Here is a 15,562-nt window from a genome sequence, read left to right on the forward strand (position 1 = left end):
TAGATGGCGCTGTAATAGTCACAAAAGTATAAATACGTGGTATCACGTAACATTCCGCCAGTGCGGACGGTATTTGCTTCGTGTTACATCACCCGTGTTAAAATGGACCGTTTACCAATTGCGGAAAAGGTCGATATCGAGTTGATGTATGGCTATTGTGATCAAAATGCCCAACGGGCGTATGCTATGTATGCTGTTCGGTATCCTGGACGACATCATCTAAGTGTCCGAACCGTTCGCCGGATAGTTACGTTATTTAAGGAAACAGGAAGTGTTCAGCCACATGTGAAACGTCAACCACGACTTGCAACAAATGATGATGCCCGAGTAGGCGTTTTAGCTGCTGTCGCGGCAAATCCGCACATCAGTAGCAGACAAATTGCGCGAGAATTGGGAATCGACATCAACATCGATTGCACCTGTACCATATTTCTATGCACCAGGAATTGCATGGCGACGTCTTTGAACGTCGTGTAAAGTTCTACCACTGGGCACAAGAGAAATTACGGGACGATGACAGATTTTTTGCATGCGTTCTATTTAGCGACGAAGCGTCATTCACCAACAGCGACAACGTAAACCGGCATAATATACACTATTGGGCAACGGAAAGACCACGATTGCTGGCCAAGTGGAACATCAGCTACCTTGGCGGGTTAATATATGGTGCGGCATTGTGGGAGGAAGGATAATTGGCCCCCATTTTATCAATGACATTCTGAATGGTGCAATGTATGCTGATTTCCTATGTAATGTTCTACCGATGTTACTACAAGATGTTTCACTTTATGACAGAATGGCGATGTACTTCCAACATGATGGATGTCCAGCACATAGCTCGCGTGCGGTTGAACCGGTATTGAATATCATATTTCATGACAGGTGGACTGGTCGTCGAAGTACCATACCATGGCCCACACGTTCACCGGATCTGACGTGCCCGGATTTCTTTCTGTGGGGAATGTTGTAGGATATTTGCTATAGCGATCCACGGACAACGCCTGACAACACGCGCCAGCGCATTGTGAATACATGTGCGAACATTACGGAAGGCGGACTACACGCTGTTGAGAGGAATGTCGTCACACGTATTGCCAAATGCATTGAGGTTGGCGGACATCATTTTGAGAATTTATTGCATTAATGTGGTATTTACATGTAATCAAGCTGTAACAGCATGGGTTCTCAGATATGATAAGTCCACAAAGGTACATGTATCACATTGGAACAACCGAAATAAAATGTTCAAACATACCTACCTTCTGTATTTTAATTTAAGAAACCTACCTGTTACCAACTGTTCGTCTAAAATTGTGAGCCATATGTTTGTGACTATTCAGCACCATCTATCACAAAGCGAGAAAAGTGGTCCAACTAAAACATTCATATTTCTTTACGTACTACACGAATATGTAATAAAAAATGGGGGTTCCTGTTTTAAAAAACGCAGTTGATATCAGTTTGACATATGGCAGCGCCATCTAGTGGGACAACCATAGCGCCGTCTGGTTTCCCCCTTCAAGCTAGACATGTTTCGTACTTTGTAGTTTTTTCGTTTGACGCTTATTTCGCCAGATATTTGGCCCGGTCTCGATCAATGGACCACCCTGTATATACTATATGCGTACGGTAAAAACGAAAACGTGAAATACGGCGACATTACCAAACGCCTCCAAACAGGACCAACGTACTGTTACTGTTTTCTTGGCTGCCGAAGGCGAAACTCCAATCGACATCCATCGGAGAGTGAAGAATGTTTGCGGGCTAGCATATCAGTCTGAAACCACCGTTGTGTAATGGTGCGCCAAGTTTCGTGGTGGTCGCGATTCGACACAAGGTGTCGGTCGATCTGGGAGACCAGCCGCATCCACGACGGAAAAACCACAAGCGGGCGGTTCGTAATGCTATTGGGACGGACCGGAACATAATAATTCGTGTGCTACCAAAGGACGCCATATCAGCTTTTCCAGTGTTCAACACTTCATTCAGCAGTTAGGCTACCGTAAGGTCTACAACCAGTGTACACCAAGCGTAGAATCACTAACAAAAAGCAAATCGGATTGCTGTTTGTCTGAAGCACCTGACGAGACTGAATGTTGAAAGCAAGGTATTCTTTGAGCGCAATGTTTCAGGCGGCAAAATCTGGTGCCGCCACTGAGAATTAGAACCGAAAGCATTAACAATACATTGTTGTCATTCATCGTCTCTTCGTCCAAAGAAGTTCAAGAGTCAGCAATCTGCTCAACCTGTTGTTTGATTACCAGAGGCTATTGCTTATTGATTTTAAGGAGCGTGGTCTCTCTTTCAGTGCATAACGGAGCTGCGCAACTCTGGAGAAATTATTCAGTATAAGTAAGGCGAAATGTTAGTGAAAACTGCTACAGAGGGAGCTGCTGCTTCATGATAACGCACGTCCCCACATCGAAAATGTCGCAATGTACAAGTTTCGCCAACCCGTGTGGGAGCCACTTGAACACCCGACCTATAGTACTCCTCATCCTATTGGATTATCACGCCATCGCTCTCTTAAAATAAGACCTTGACAAATAAGCGATACCTGTCGGAGGGTTTGTATCAGGTAGTTACGGACCTCGTCAACCAGCAGGACTCGTAGTTTTAGCTAACAATTGCCTTCAGCCTGATGCGTCAGTGGGATGATATCCTCAATGCTCACTGCGATTTTTCCTGATTGGCATACCGATTCTGGACTGTACGGCCTTTGAGCAGAAACTTTCTGATCGTCCTTAATAAAATTAGATAACTGACAGGCATATGTGATTGAGCTTAAGTTGACATTTTATATGATTATGATCTTTTTTTTTTTAGTTACTATCATCTACTTAGTAAGTGTTTGTTTAGGTAATCCGTTCTAAAAAGACACATTTTCTTCAGCACCAAGTTTCCACAGCTCACATTACGCGCTCCAGTAGTAAGTAGAGCAAACACAGACTGAACCATTAAAGTCTCCTACGGCAAATATTAAAGTTGACAGCTTTCATCTATACTTGTGTGAGGATTTGGTGTCATCTAATCTGTCATGCGACGTTCTACGGAACACAACATTTTAAGACCTTCCTGCAGTATACCAGGAAAGTCGACACTGCAAAAATTATTTGTAACAGATGTATGAACAGGCTATTGCTGGTATTAAAACAGACATTTGTGACCAGTGCATTTGGCTTTCAGTCGACGAGACTACTGACGTCTATGGCATAGCTTTCTCAGTCTGCAAAAATGTACTGAGAGACAGTAGAAAAAGTTTCATAATACACAGCTTGGAAGTGTGGTTCATTGTGTACTGCAATTTCAAAATGTACACTACTGGCCATTAAAATTGCTACACCACGAAGATGACGTGCTACAGACGCGACATTTAACCGACAGGAAGAAGATGCTGTGATATGCAAATGATTAGCTTTTCAGAGCATTCGCACAAGGTTGGCGACACCTACAACGTGCTGACATGAGGAAAATTTCCAGCTGATTTCTCATACACAAACAGCAGTTGTCCGGCGTTGCCTGGTGAAACGTTGTTGTGATGCCTCGTGTAAGGAGGAGAAATGCGTACCTTCACGTTTCCGACTTTGATAAAGGTCGGATTGTAGCCTATCGCGATTGCAGTTCATCGTATCGCGACATAGCTGTTCGCGTTGGTCGAGATCCAATGACTGTTAGCAGAATATGGAATCGGTTGGTTCAGGAGGGTAATACGGAATGCCGTGCTGGATCCCAACGGCCTCGTATCACTAGCGTTCGAGATGACAGGCATCTTATCCGCATGGCTGTAACGGATCGTGCAGCCACGTCTCGATCCGACGAGTCAACAGATGGGGACGTTTGCAAGATAACAACCATCTGCACGAACAGTTCGACGACGTTTGCAGAAGCATGGACTATCAGCTCGGAGACCATGGGTACGATTACCCTTGACGCTGCATCACAGACAGGAGCGCCTGCGATGGTGTACTCGACGACGAACCTGGGTGCACGAATGGCAAAACGTCATTTTTTCGGATGAATCCTGGTTCTGTTTACAGCATCACGATGGTCGCATCCGTGTTTGGCGACATCGCGGTGAACGCACACTGGAAGCGTGTATTCGTTATCGCCATACCGGCCTATCACCCGACGTGATGGTATGGGGCGCCATTGGTTACACGTCTCGGGCACCTCTTGTTGGCATTGACGGCACTTTGAACAGTGGACGTTACATTTCAGATGTGTTACGACCCGTGGCTCTACCCTTCATTCGATCCCTGCGAAATCCTATATTTCAGCAGGATAATGCACGACCGCATGTTGCTAGTCCTGTACGGGCCTTTCTGGATACAGAAAATGTTCTACTGCTGCCCTGGCCAACACATTCTTCAGATCTCTCACCAATTGAAAACGTCTCGTCAATGGTGGCCGAGCAACTGGCTCGTCACAATACGCCAGTCACTACTCTTGATGAACTGTGGTATCGTGTTGAAGCTGTGTTTGACTCAATGCTCAGGCGTATCAAGGCTGTTATTACGGCCAGAGGTGGTTGTTCTGGGTATTGACTTCTCAGGATCTATTCATCCAAATTGCGTGAAAATCTAATCACATGTCAGTTCTAGTATAATGTATTTGTCCAATGAATATTCGTTTGTCATCTGCATTTCTTCTTGGTGTAGCAATTTTAATGGCCAGTAGTGTAATATGATTGTAGCGTTAGGCCACGGCCTGTGGTCATACTCAGGTACACATCACAAGTTTGTGTTTCTGTGTGAGTGACATATGATAGGATTTTTTCCGTAAAACGCATCCCATTACTATATTATCAAAAGAGAAGATAGTTGTAGCACCGGTAAGGATCTCAACTGCTGGTGAATTTTTCCAAGTTTCGACATAGGGTGTAATTAGTCACCCATTTTCCACAAATAACTAGAATGGCTCTGTCAAAAATATAATCACTTTTTCCGTGTTAATATTGGAGTCCATTACACTTTCCATTGAAAGACTCCGAAAACGCTAAAATCAGTTTTACAAAAACCCAATAATGCGGGCGCTAGTCATCACCAATATTCGCTGCTTAGCATTGGTCCCAGGGCAGCCACACAACAATGAAAAAATCACGCGTCCTGACTCTGCCGTTGCTTAGCAGTTGTCTGCTTTGAGAGCTCAAGCTATTCGGGCGTGTGTCGGAGTTCTTTGAGGGGAATACACTGACAAAAAAGTTTGCTGCAGATCTTTGGGATTAGAAGTTAAATAAGACTTTGAAAGAAGGTTAACTATTGAAGAAAAGCAGACTTGTGACGAAAAACAATGGAGGTAAGTGAGCAATCCATATTCAGCCATCGTAACACGTCCACGCTGAAATCTGATACTGTAGGCAACAACTTCAAATGTTGAATGCTGCGTGTTCTGATCAAAATAAGATACAGCGCGAATCTGAGCAACACCAAAACCACTTCCAAAGTTTTTAAGGATATTTCCTTAGAGTTTTGGCGTGGGAATCTATTGTGAATCGCTCACCACTATGCTTCGACAAATATGGTCCGCAAACCGCTTTACGGTGTGTGACAGAGTGCTTCAGCAGTCCTTCCCTCTCTCTTGTATTCGCACGTCGTACAGGGAAGGTCTCCTGTAAACGAACCATCGTAACGACTCCAATTGTTCTGACTTCCCAGCCGTTAGCATTTCGTGTATGCTTTTGGAATTTATACAGTACCATCTTCGTGATGTACAACGACATCTTGTGGCGTCTGCGACTGCAGTATGTATTTTGAGCACATTCGTAACTTTCTCGCGTCTACTCAACAATCCTTCAACGAAACGTACCGACCTTAGTTGAACCTTCTCAGTCACTTATATTAGTCGAACCAGACAAAGGCTCCAGAGTGATCAGCAATTCTTAAAAACCGGTCGAACAAAATTTTTGTGAGTCACTTCCCTCGTGAATGAAGTCTCTTCCAGTGAATACCAATATGGTATCTGCTTTTACTACAATTAGTTTTATGTGAGTATTTCACTTTAGCCCACTTCGGACAGTTTATCCTAGGTATTTTACCGAAATTGCTGTTTCCAGGGATTTTTCCCCAATAGCGTTATCGAAAAGTAATGGATTCCTTCGCCTATTTATACGCCGTGTGTTACAATTCATTTAGTATTTAAGGTCCTGCCAGTCTCTGTACTCGTAATCGACTCTCCCCAGATATTTCTGGATTCCGCTCGCAGCCATCCTACAGCTAGCAGACTCGTCTGCGTGTACCCTCAGTGAGCTTCTGACGTTATACACCTCTGTTTATAGCAGACTCTTTTGCAGATTTTCTTTTCCCTCGAAACGTCGTAATGCATGAGCATAAAATATATTCCACAATTCTACAACAGACTGACATTAGTATTACTTGCCTGCAATTATGTGAATGTACCCGACGACCCCTCTTGAATACGGGAATGCCTTGCGCTTCTTTTCCAATCGCTTGATGTGAGCAATCTGTGTAGAATGTCGCACTGTCTCACGCATCAACAATGTGTTTCCTTTGATGAACGATTCCAATTGATTTCCTGTTTCGTGGTTACTTGTTTCAAAACTCTCTGGTATTTTTGCGATGATTCAAAGGAGCAATAGTTGTAAAGCTTCGTGACGAAACATTTCAGGACAGTGAAATACAGCAGTACGGCCTTCTCTCGATCGCCTTCTATTTCTGGGCCAGCACGGCTAACTCGGCGACTGATTAGATTTAGATTATTTAAGGGAACCTGCGATGAACTCACACATCTTCAGTGGAGTAACACTTCTGGTTGTCTCAGTATGAGCCTGTTGAGTTTCACCAAACTGACAAGGCGAGCAACGGATACTTTTTCGTTAACTCAAATGGAACTAGTTTCAGCAGTTCACAGTGTTCATGCAGTAATCGAGTATGCACGCTGTTAAATTTTAACTCCATTTCAAGCTTGTGCATGTTCCTCCAAACAGCCGTAAACATACGTCTGAAGGAAAAAGGTCTGTTCAATGGTTCATCTGTAGCCCTCCGACCCATTTCCATCTTAGATAAATTCTTCGCCATATATGCTAAGCAAACAGATCGCCTTATAACCATTGTCAATCAAATTATTTTTTTTTAAATCAGGAGGGAGCGATTTCGATTTGTTTTGCGTTTGTAGCGTGAATGCAAAACTGCAGTAGTAAAACAAGCATCCCAATTAAATAACGTGTTTTGTCAGTACGTAAGAACCTATTTGTCTGATTACCATTAAGTCCTTTTTGTTCAGTACACAAGAAGACGGAAGTGAATTAAAATATGTGGTTAGATGCATCTGAGAAGAATTCTAGGAATAAATAACTGAAAAATGATCCCAGATACTGAATCACTTTCACTATTGCCTCTCATTATCAGAATTTGCTGTTCCACTACTTGGAACCATACATTATGGGATACTGAATTGACGTGTTTCGTAGAACGGCGTTCATACTGAATGTCATTATCGGCTTAGCTTTAACAGTGCCATTGAAGTTTCTCGAAACTTTTTATAGAAGTTTACATGTTCAGTAAAGCATTTATTACATACGCTTTTTTAGGCATTAAAAGGTAAAGACACTGCACAATACATGTCGCCACCGGATGTACGTATTAATCTTCCTCCCTTCCGCAGCATTTGGCATCTAAGTACGACGTATAAGATGACAATTTAGATTTTAAAAACTTGTTTGCATGTTCCTACGATCTTCAGTATTCTTATTCGGACACAACGATATATCAGTCACAAGAAAGGTGTACCATGAATATAATTAGTTAAATGTTCTGAAGTCTAATGCGCATCTTCATCACAAGATGTACGCTGCAAAGTCAACGAATTCTCTGATTCTGCTGCGGCTGCACATTGAGCTGTGTTGTAACACTCACAACCATTTACAATAAACGCAACTAGCAGTTATTTTGCGAATCTCAAGTGTCTGATCATGATATACTTACTATCAGATTATTTTCTGATATTTATGATTAATGCAATGAAAGAAACTGTTTAGCTTTGTTGGTCGTAGGAATCGTTCATTGCTTGAGGGAGAGAACCCAGAGAGATGGATGGATATCGATGCTAACCGTGGCCGATTTACTCTATGACGCACTGATAATACTCTTCACTCTTTACTCTTCATCTCTGAACAAAACAATGAAAGGTTTTAGTAAGCTCCAGGTAGGAAGTAAGATGATGCAAAGTTGATTACTAGGACGAAAACTACCGACTATGGATCCTAAAATTTACCACCTGATTTCTGGAGCTGTGTTGGAGCTTCATCCTATGCTGTGAAACTCTAGATATCAGACGCGGAAATTTGGTTTTGACGTCTCGTCGACTTTCGGATTGGACAAATATCTACCATTAAATGGATCATAAACTTTTCAGGTGAACCATTCCGGCATTTGATTGAAGTGGCTAGAGGAAATTAATTCAGTTTCAAGTGAGATCGCTGAATGACGATGTGAGTAGATTTAGACGTATGAAACTCCAGTGCGTTAACCCCTCTGCCAACACTGCAACATGGCTACAACTTTACAAGAGTTGTGTGTTGGAATTTGCGTGAGGTCAGTCCATTGTTCACGTCCAACGTGCATTTCGCCGCCGATACAGCAAGAAGCCACCTCTGCACTTGTAGATTTATTTCTGGTGTACAAAATCCTTGAAAGTTGGTTGCATACGCACAGGGAACGGCATTGGTCTGCTACGCACGTGTGATGAAAAGGTCGAGCATATCCGAGATGCATTCACACAGAGCCCTCGCAAGTCCGCAAGAAGGGAAGGACAGTAATGTAAATTTCCTCAACAACAGTGTGGCATGCTCTGAAACGACGTCTGCATATGAAGCCTTACAAGTTTCAGTTGCTGCAGCAATCGCGTCCTGCGGACCATTAGAGAAGATACGAATTTAACGTTTCATTTCTCCAAAATATGTCAGTGGACACATTTTCCCGAACGTCTTAACTTCTCAGACGAATGGATGTTTTATCTATCTGGTAAAGTAAACTGCCGTAATGTAACTTGGGGACTGCAAAATCCTATCGTCGCCTTCAAACACCGAAAATGAATGTGTTTTGTTCCGTTTCTGTTCGGAGTGTTTATAAACCTTTCCTTAATGCAAAGGAAACAGTGACAGGAATATCATACCTGAACATGACGCAAAATTGGTTGTTTCCTCAACTTTACGAAGACTCGAATGACCATATTTTTATGCATGACGGTGCCCGCCTCACTTTCACCTTAATGTGCAGAGTTATTTTAAGAACACCATCCCATAACGCTTGACTGGAAGAGGTGAACAACAAGATCTTGTTCATTCCTTTTGGCCTCCCGGGTCACCAGAACTCACACTTTGAGATTTATTTCTCTCGGAGTGCATAAAACAAAGAATCTTTGCGTACCTACGGCAGCTACTCTTCAACAGCTGATTAACTGTTGAAGCTGCCGCCTTGATAAACAGGGACCTCTTGATTCGTGTGTAGAATGAAATGGACTACCGTTTCGATGTTTATCCAGCAAAGTGGATGGTACAGTGTCATTGCGAAGACAAAACTTTCAACCTCTCGCTATCCAGTGACATGCGTAAAGTGTTTTGTCTTTCATAGTTTGTCTTTAATAAACAACTCATATTTGTTCTTTCTTTATGAATCAACGTGTATGTTCAGCTGTCAAATCGGCTCTAATCAGTGCACAGTAGGCAAAGTGTAATGTGAAGAAGGCGTTATCAGGAGAGGCAACACGCACGTTGGGCTTAAGTTTGTTTCACTTTTAGTATTGCTAACCGAGGCTTCCGCTTTACAGTTGATCACAGGAAACTAGTGATTTCGATTAATCACGCTATGTCCTCTGGCAACCCGATGAATGGGTTTGGTTTGCCAAATGGCTAGAGAATGTGAGCTGCCCTTATGTTGAGTGCCACATATTATGTATAGAATATAACACTAATAACACAAATGCTTAGTACTGCGTGAGTAGATACTCGATAATGTTACTCATTCAAACGAAGTTTCAAGTTTGACCGCGGTCGTGTGCTAATGGAAACTTATCCGACAAAATTTCGTCACCAGGAAAATTACTTATTGGCAGGGGGCGCGCTTATTTTTAATCGAAACAATGTAATTTTGGTTGTAAAGTAAATCGGTAGTTATGTACTCTGTAGATCTAAAATGGTCGCCAGCCGATTTAGATAAAGTGATTCCAAGAAAAGTAGCTGCCGGATTTTACTTGGGACTGAAATATGTTTTGTATAGTGAGTAGGAAACCATAGTGTAACCTATGACGTACTGGTTAGTAGTTTGCCACGCTCAGCGCAGAAAAAACATTAAAAGTTCTTGGCAACAACTACCTCTCTCTGACGTACACTTGCTGTTTTTTATCACAACACCAAAATATTTGTAAATGTCTTTATTTGTAGAGCCGAGGTCCTACTTGGACCGGATACACCCTTAAACTGCTTTTTACAAGGAAAATAATGCGCGAGTTCATGTTAGCCAAACCCTGGAGTTACTTGGACCCAAATTTCAATATTTTTTACTCACATACAAAAAATAAAATTTGATCAGAAACAGATGTAAACTGCTAGAAAAATATCACAAATATAAAAGAATTTAGGATATCGCCATAATTAATGGTTTTAGACTATCATGTGGTACTAAATATACAAAAATTTTTACTTTTTGCTTTTGTTGATGTTCATCTTATATCTTTTTTACAAGACACTGTCCATTCCGTTTAACTGCTCTTCCAGATCATTTGCTGTCTCTGACAGAGTTACAGTGTCATCAGCAAACGTCCAAGCATTTATTTCTTCTCCATGGATTTTAATTCCTACATCAAATTTTTCTTTGGTTTCCTTTATTGCTTGTTCAATATACAGATTGAATAACATCGGTCATCGGCTACAACCCTGTCTCACTCCTTTCCCAACGACTGCTTCCCTCTCATGCTCCTCGACTCTTATAACTGCCATCTGGTTTCTGTAAAAATACGGAATTAAAAGAAGCGTTCAAGAGTGGGATTAAAATTCAGGCGGATAAGGTAGCAATAATAAGTTTCGCTTATAATTTTGCTATCTTCTGTGAAAGTGAAGATGAATTACAGGGTATTTAACATGGAATCAACAATGTAATTATTACAGAATGTGGACTAAAAGTGTCACACCACCACCCCATCCCCCGCACAGAAATTTACTGCAACTAACACCACAGATTTTACTATGAGCGGTTAGTCATACGTTAGGTACAGTCACACTTGCTTTTCATAGATAACAACATTAGTTCATATCAAGCTGCGATGGGAGATAATTTTTACTTGATGGAATATATTCAGCGCCTGAACTGACAACGTCAATAATCTGAAAAGTATTGACCATGTACATGACACCAAACTAAAAAACCACTGAGGACATTTACACGTCTTGCTAATTATTGCCTTGTTGCGGAAGAACATTCCTATAAGCATCTTTTTTTACTTAGATGGGAATTTTGAATTCTTAACATTGGTAATTTCGTGTCTTAGATATTTTTTGAGGTAAATATCATTTGAAAAGTTTAGCTTCTTCTGTAGCTCTTTATTCATGGTGCCGCATGCGTTCTGCCATTTCTTGACTACCGTCTATTTTTGTGTGCGGGTGCAGTTTCTGATATGAGACCCAATCTGCATCTTCCACCATGTTAGTTCAATTATTCTACTCTCACTCTTTTCCTCTGTATCTTTCATGCACTGCATTGTACTAGGAAGTCACCAATAGAAGTAATATATGTAGCGCTTCCGTAGTACGCGTTACAACTAAAATCTTTCAATCGAATGTGCACATGGTATCTCCTAAAGAGGTTATTTTACAGTGAAACTTGCTATTTACTGCCTCATAGCTCTACACATATCTAGAACTGTTTAGAAACAGTCTTCTTCCTCCTGTATGATTTCCTTCTTAGTAAATTCGCTGACAAGTTGGAGGTGTCATCATTGTGAACTGTAGTGGACTCTTCGGAGCATGAGATTTATACTTGAGTCGTTCATAACACTCACCCAGTACGGTGCGCCTTCCTAGACCAGAAATAGGTACATGCACACTCCAACTAACGATAGATCCACTCATTGATTCGGCGCATAAAACTCACATATTTCACGTGAATGTTTCCTGTAATCGTGTTTCGTGCTCCTGCAAACTCACTGTTGCCCAAATATGTCAATTCACACGCGTTACGATCACAATAAAATAAACCGAGAAAAGGCACTCGCCAAAGCAACGGGTTATACTCTGCTAAAAATGTGGATAACACTCTAGGTCTCTAGCACCACTAACGCTATTCATGTGGTCTGCACTATAGTGTCGTTGTAAAGGAAAATATTTTTACTTTTTACACAGATCTTCAGGCATCTGCTTGTTCCTATTCTCAGTCCCTAGACTGTGTTAACCTATTTGTCTGCAGCATCCCTCCTTCCAGGAGCAATAGTTCCGCAACGTTTGCTGGAGGACTACTGACAAATTTGGAATGTAGGTAGAAAGTTTTGGTGGTATGAAACCTGTGTGGGCGGTAAAGGGATAGGGTACAGTGAGAATATTTACCCGTAAAAGGCAAAGCTTCTGGGCTCGAGCCCCAGTCAAGCACACAGTCGCCGCCCACCAAGGTTTTTCATATCTCCGCACCTCCCGCTTCCGATTGATGGTTCATTCTGGTCTTAATTACAGCTACCTCCGACTACACATCAATTTCATTTCATCTCATTTGTTAAGAGATACGTTTCCTGTATGTTGTGCACATATAAGATATTCCTCGCCTGAACGATCTATAAATTTGATGCAAGTTTGTCAGTGGTGAAGTAGTACCGTGTGGTTTTAATTAAAGCCCCAGTCACAAAACAGTGTAAAAAAAAGAACCGCTGTCCAAAAGTACTCCAGATTGGAACGTAATGTTACCGGAGAGGGGAAAATGACACATGAATTGCAGTAGAGGATAATATGCAAGCGGATTTTCCGAGTTGTATGCAGGGCTGCCACCCTGAATATTTGACCAACACAATTACGTATTCAGGGTGGTCCATTGATAGTGACCGGGCCAAATATCTCACGAAACAAGTATCAATCAAAATAACTACAAAGAACGGAACTCGTCTAGCTTGAAGGGGGAAACCAGATGGCGCTATGGTTGGCCCGCTAGATGGCGCTGTCATAGGTGAAACGGATGACAACTGCGTTTTTTTTAAATAGGAACCCCCATTTTATTACATATTCGTGTAGTACATAAAGAAATATGAATATTTTAGTTCGACCACTTTTTTCGCTCTGTGATAGATGCCGCTGTAATAGTCACAAACGTATAAGTACGTGGTATCAAGTAACATTCCGCCAGTGTGGACGGTATTTGCTTCGTGAACCATTACCCGTGTTAAAATGAACTGTTTACCAATTGCGCAAAAGATCGATATCGTGTTGATGTACGGCTATTGTGATCAAAATGTCCAACGGCCGTGTTCTATGTATGCTGTTCGGTATCCTGAACGACATCATCCAAGTGTCATGACCGTTTGTTGGATAGTTACGTTATTTAAGGAAACAGGAAGTGTTCAGCCACATGTGAAACGTCAACCACGACCTACAACAAATGATGATGCACAAGTAGGTAGGTGTTTTAGCTGCTGTCTCAGTTAATCCGCACATCAGTAGCAGACAAATTGCGCGAGAATCGGGAATCTCAAAAACGTTGGTGTTGAGAATTTACATTAACATCGAATGCACCCGTACCATATTTCTATGCACCAGGAATTGCATGGCGACGACATTGAACGTCGTGTACATTTCTGCCGCTGGGCACAAGAGAAATTAAGGGGCGATGACAGATTTTTTGCACGCGTTCTATTTAGCGACGAAGCGTCATTCGCCAACAGCGGTAACGTAAACCGGCATAATATGCACTATGGGGCAACGGGAAATCCACGATGGCTGCGCAAGTGGAACATCAGCGACCTTGGCGGGTTAATGTATGGTGCGGCAGTATGGGAGGAAGGATAATTGGCCCCCACGTTATCGATGGCAATCTAAATGGTGCAGTGTATGCTGATTTCTTATGTAATGTTCTACCGATGTTACTACAAGATGTTTCACTGCATGACAGAATGGCGATGTACTTCCAACGTGATGGATGTCGGGCACATAGCTCGCGTGCGGTTGAAGCGGTATTGAATATCATATTTCATGACAGGTGGATTGGTCGTCGAGGCACCATACCATGGCCGGACGTTCACCGGATCTGACGTCCCCGGATTTCTTTCTGTGGGGAGAGTTGAAGGACATTTGCTATCGTGACAACGCCTGACAACATGCGCCACCCCATTGTCAATACATGTGCGAACATTACGGAAGGCAAACTACTCGCTGTTGAGAGGAACGTCGTTACACGTATTGCCAAATGCATTGAGGTTGACGGACATCATTTTGAACATTTATTGCTTTAATGTAGTATTTACAGGTAATCACGCCGTAACAGCAAGCATTCTCAGTAATGATAAGTTCACAAAGGTACATGTATCACTTTGGAACAACCTAAATAAAATGTTCACACGTACCTACGTTTTGTATTTTAATTCAAAAAACCTACCTGTTACCAACTGTTCGTCTAAAATTGTGAGCCATACGTTTGTGACTATTACAGCGCCATCTATCACAAAGCGAAAAAAGTCGTCCAACTAACGCAATCACATTTCTTTGCGTACTACACGAATATGTAGTAAAAAATGGGGGTTCCTATTTTAAAAAAACGCAGTTGATATCCGTTTGACCTATGGTTCAAATGGCTCTGAGCACTATGGGACTTAACTTCTAAGGTCATCAGTCCCCTAGAACTTAGAACTACTTAAACCTAACTAACCTAATGACATCACACACATCCATGCCCGAGGTAGGATTCGAACCTGAGACCGTAGCGGTCGCGCGGTTCCAGACTGTAGCGCCTAGAACCGTTCGGGCACACCGACCGGCTTGACCTATGGCAGCGCCATCTAGCGGACCAACCATAGCACCATCTGGTTTCCCCCTTCAAGCTAGTCAGGTTTAGTTCTCTGTAGTTTTTTCGTTTGACGCTTATTTCGTGAGATATTTGGCCCGGTCACGATCAATGGACAACCCTGTATACTTCGTCGGCCAAGTGCGGTGCCTCCATCATCTCGGAGATTGTTTGTCAACAGAAAAATAATTGGCTTTTTTACCGTCTAGTGTCCTGCAGTCAGCGCAGAGTTAAAGGGCGAGCAGTCGCAGGCACTTACTGTCGTCGGTGCGGTCACGTGTCCACGTAACACCAGGCATGATGTCTTACACACAAGCGTACTTAGATCGCACGTCAGGCCCTCGACTGTTAGTTATGCTCCGGACTCCGACTGACCGTCACCCACCATGAGTCACCATTTCGTACAAAATTCTTGTCGCTGCTGCTGGATATCGAAAGGTGTCTCCTCATCCTCGCCGTGAGATGCGTAAGACGTTGGACTTCCGTTAGCTGCCGACGGCACCGCTATGCAGGATCTACAAGTGACTGCCAACAAGGGCACCGTCTCATACGCCGTGTCGTGTATCATCCATGCTCCT

This window comes from Schistocerca piceifrons, chromosome 6 (assembly GCF_021461385.2).
Source record: "Schistocerca piceifrons isolate TAMUIC-IGC-003096 chromosome 6, iqSchPice1.1, whole genome shotgun sequence".
NCBI lineage: Eukaryota > Metazoa > Arthropoda > Insecta > Orthoptera > Acrididae > Schistocerca > Schistocerca piceifrons.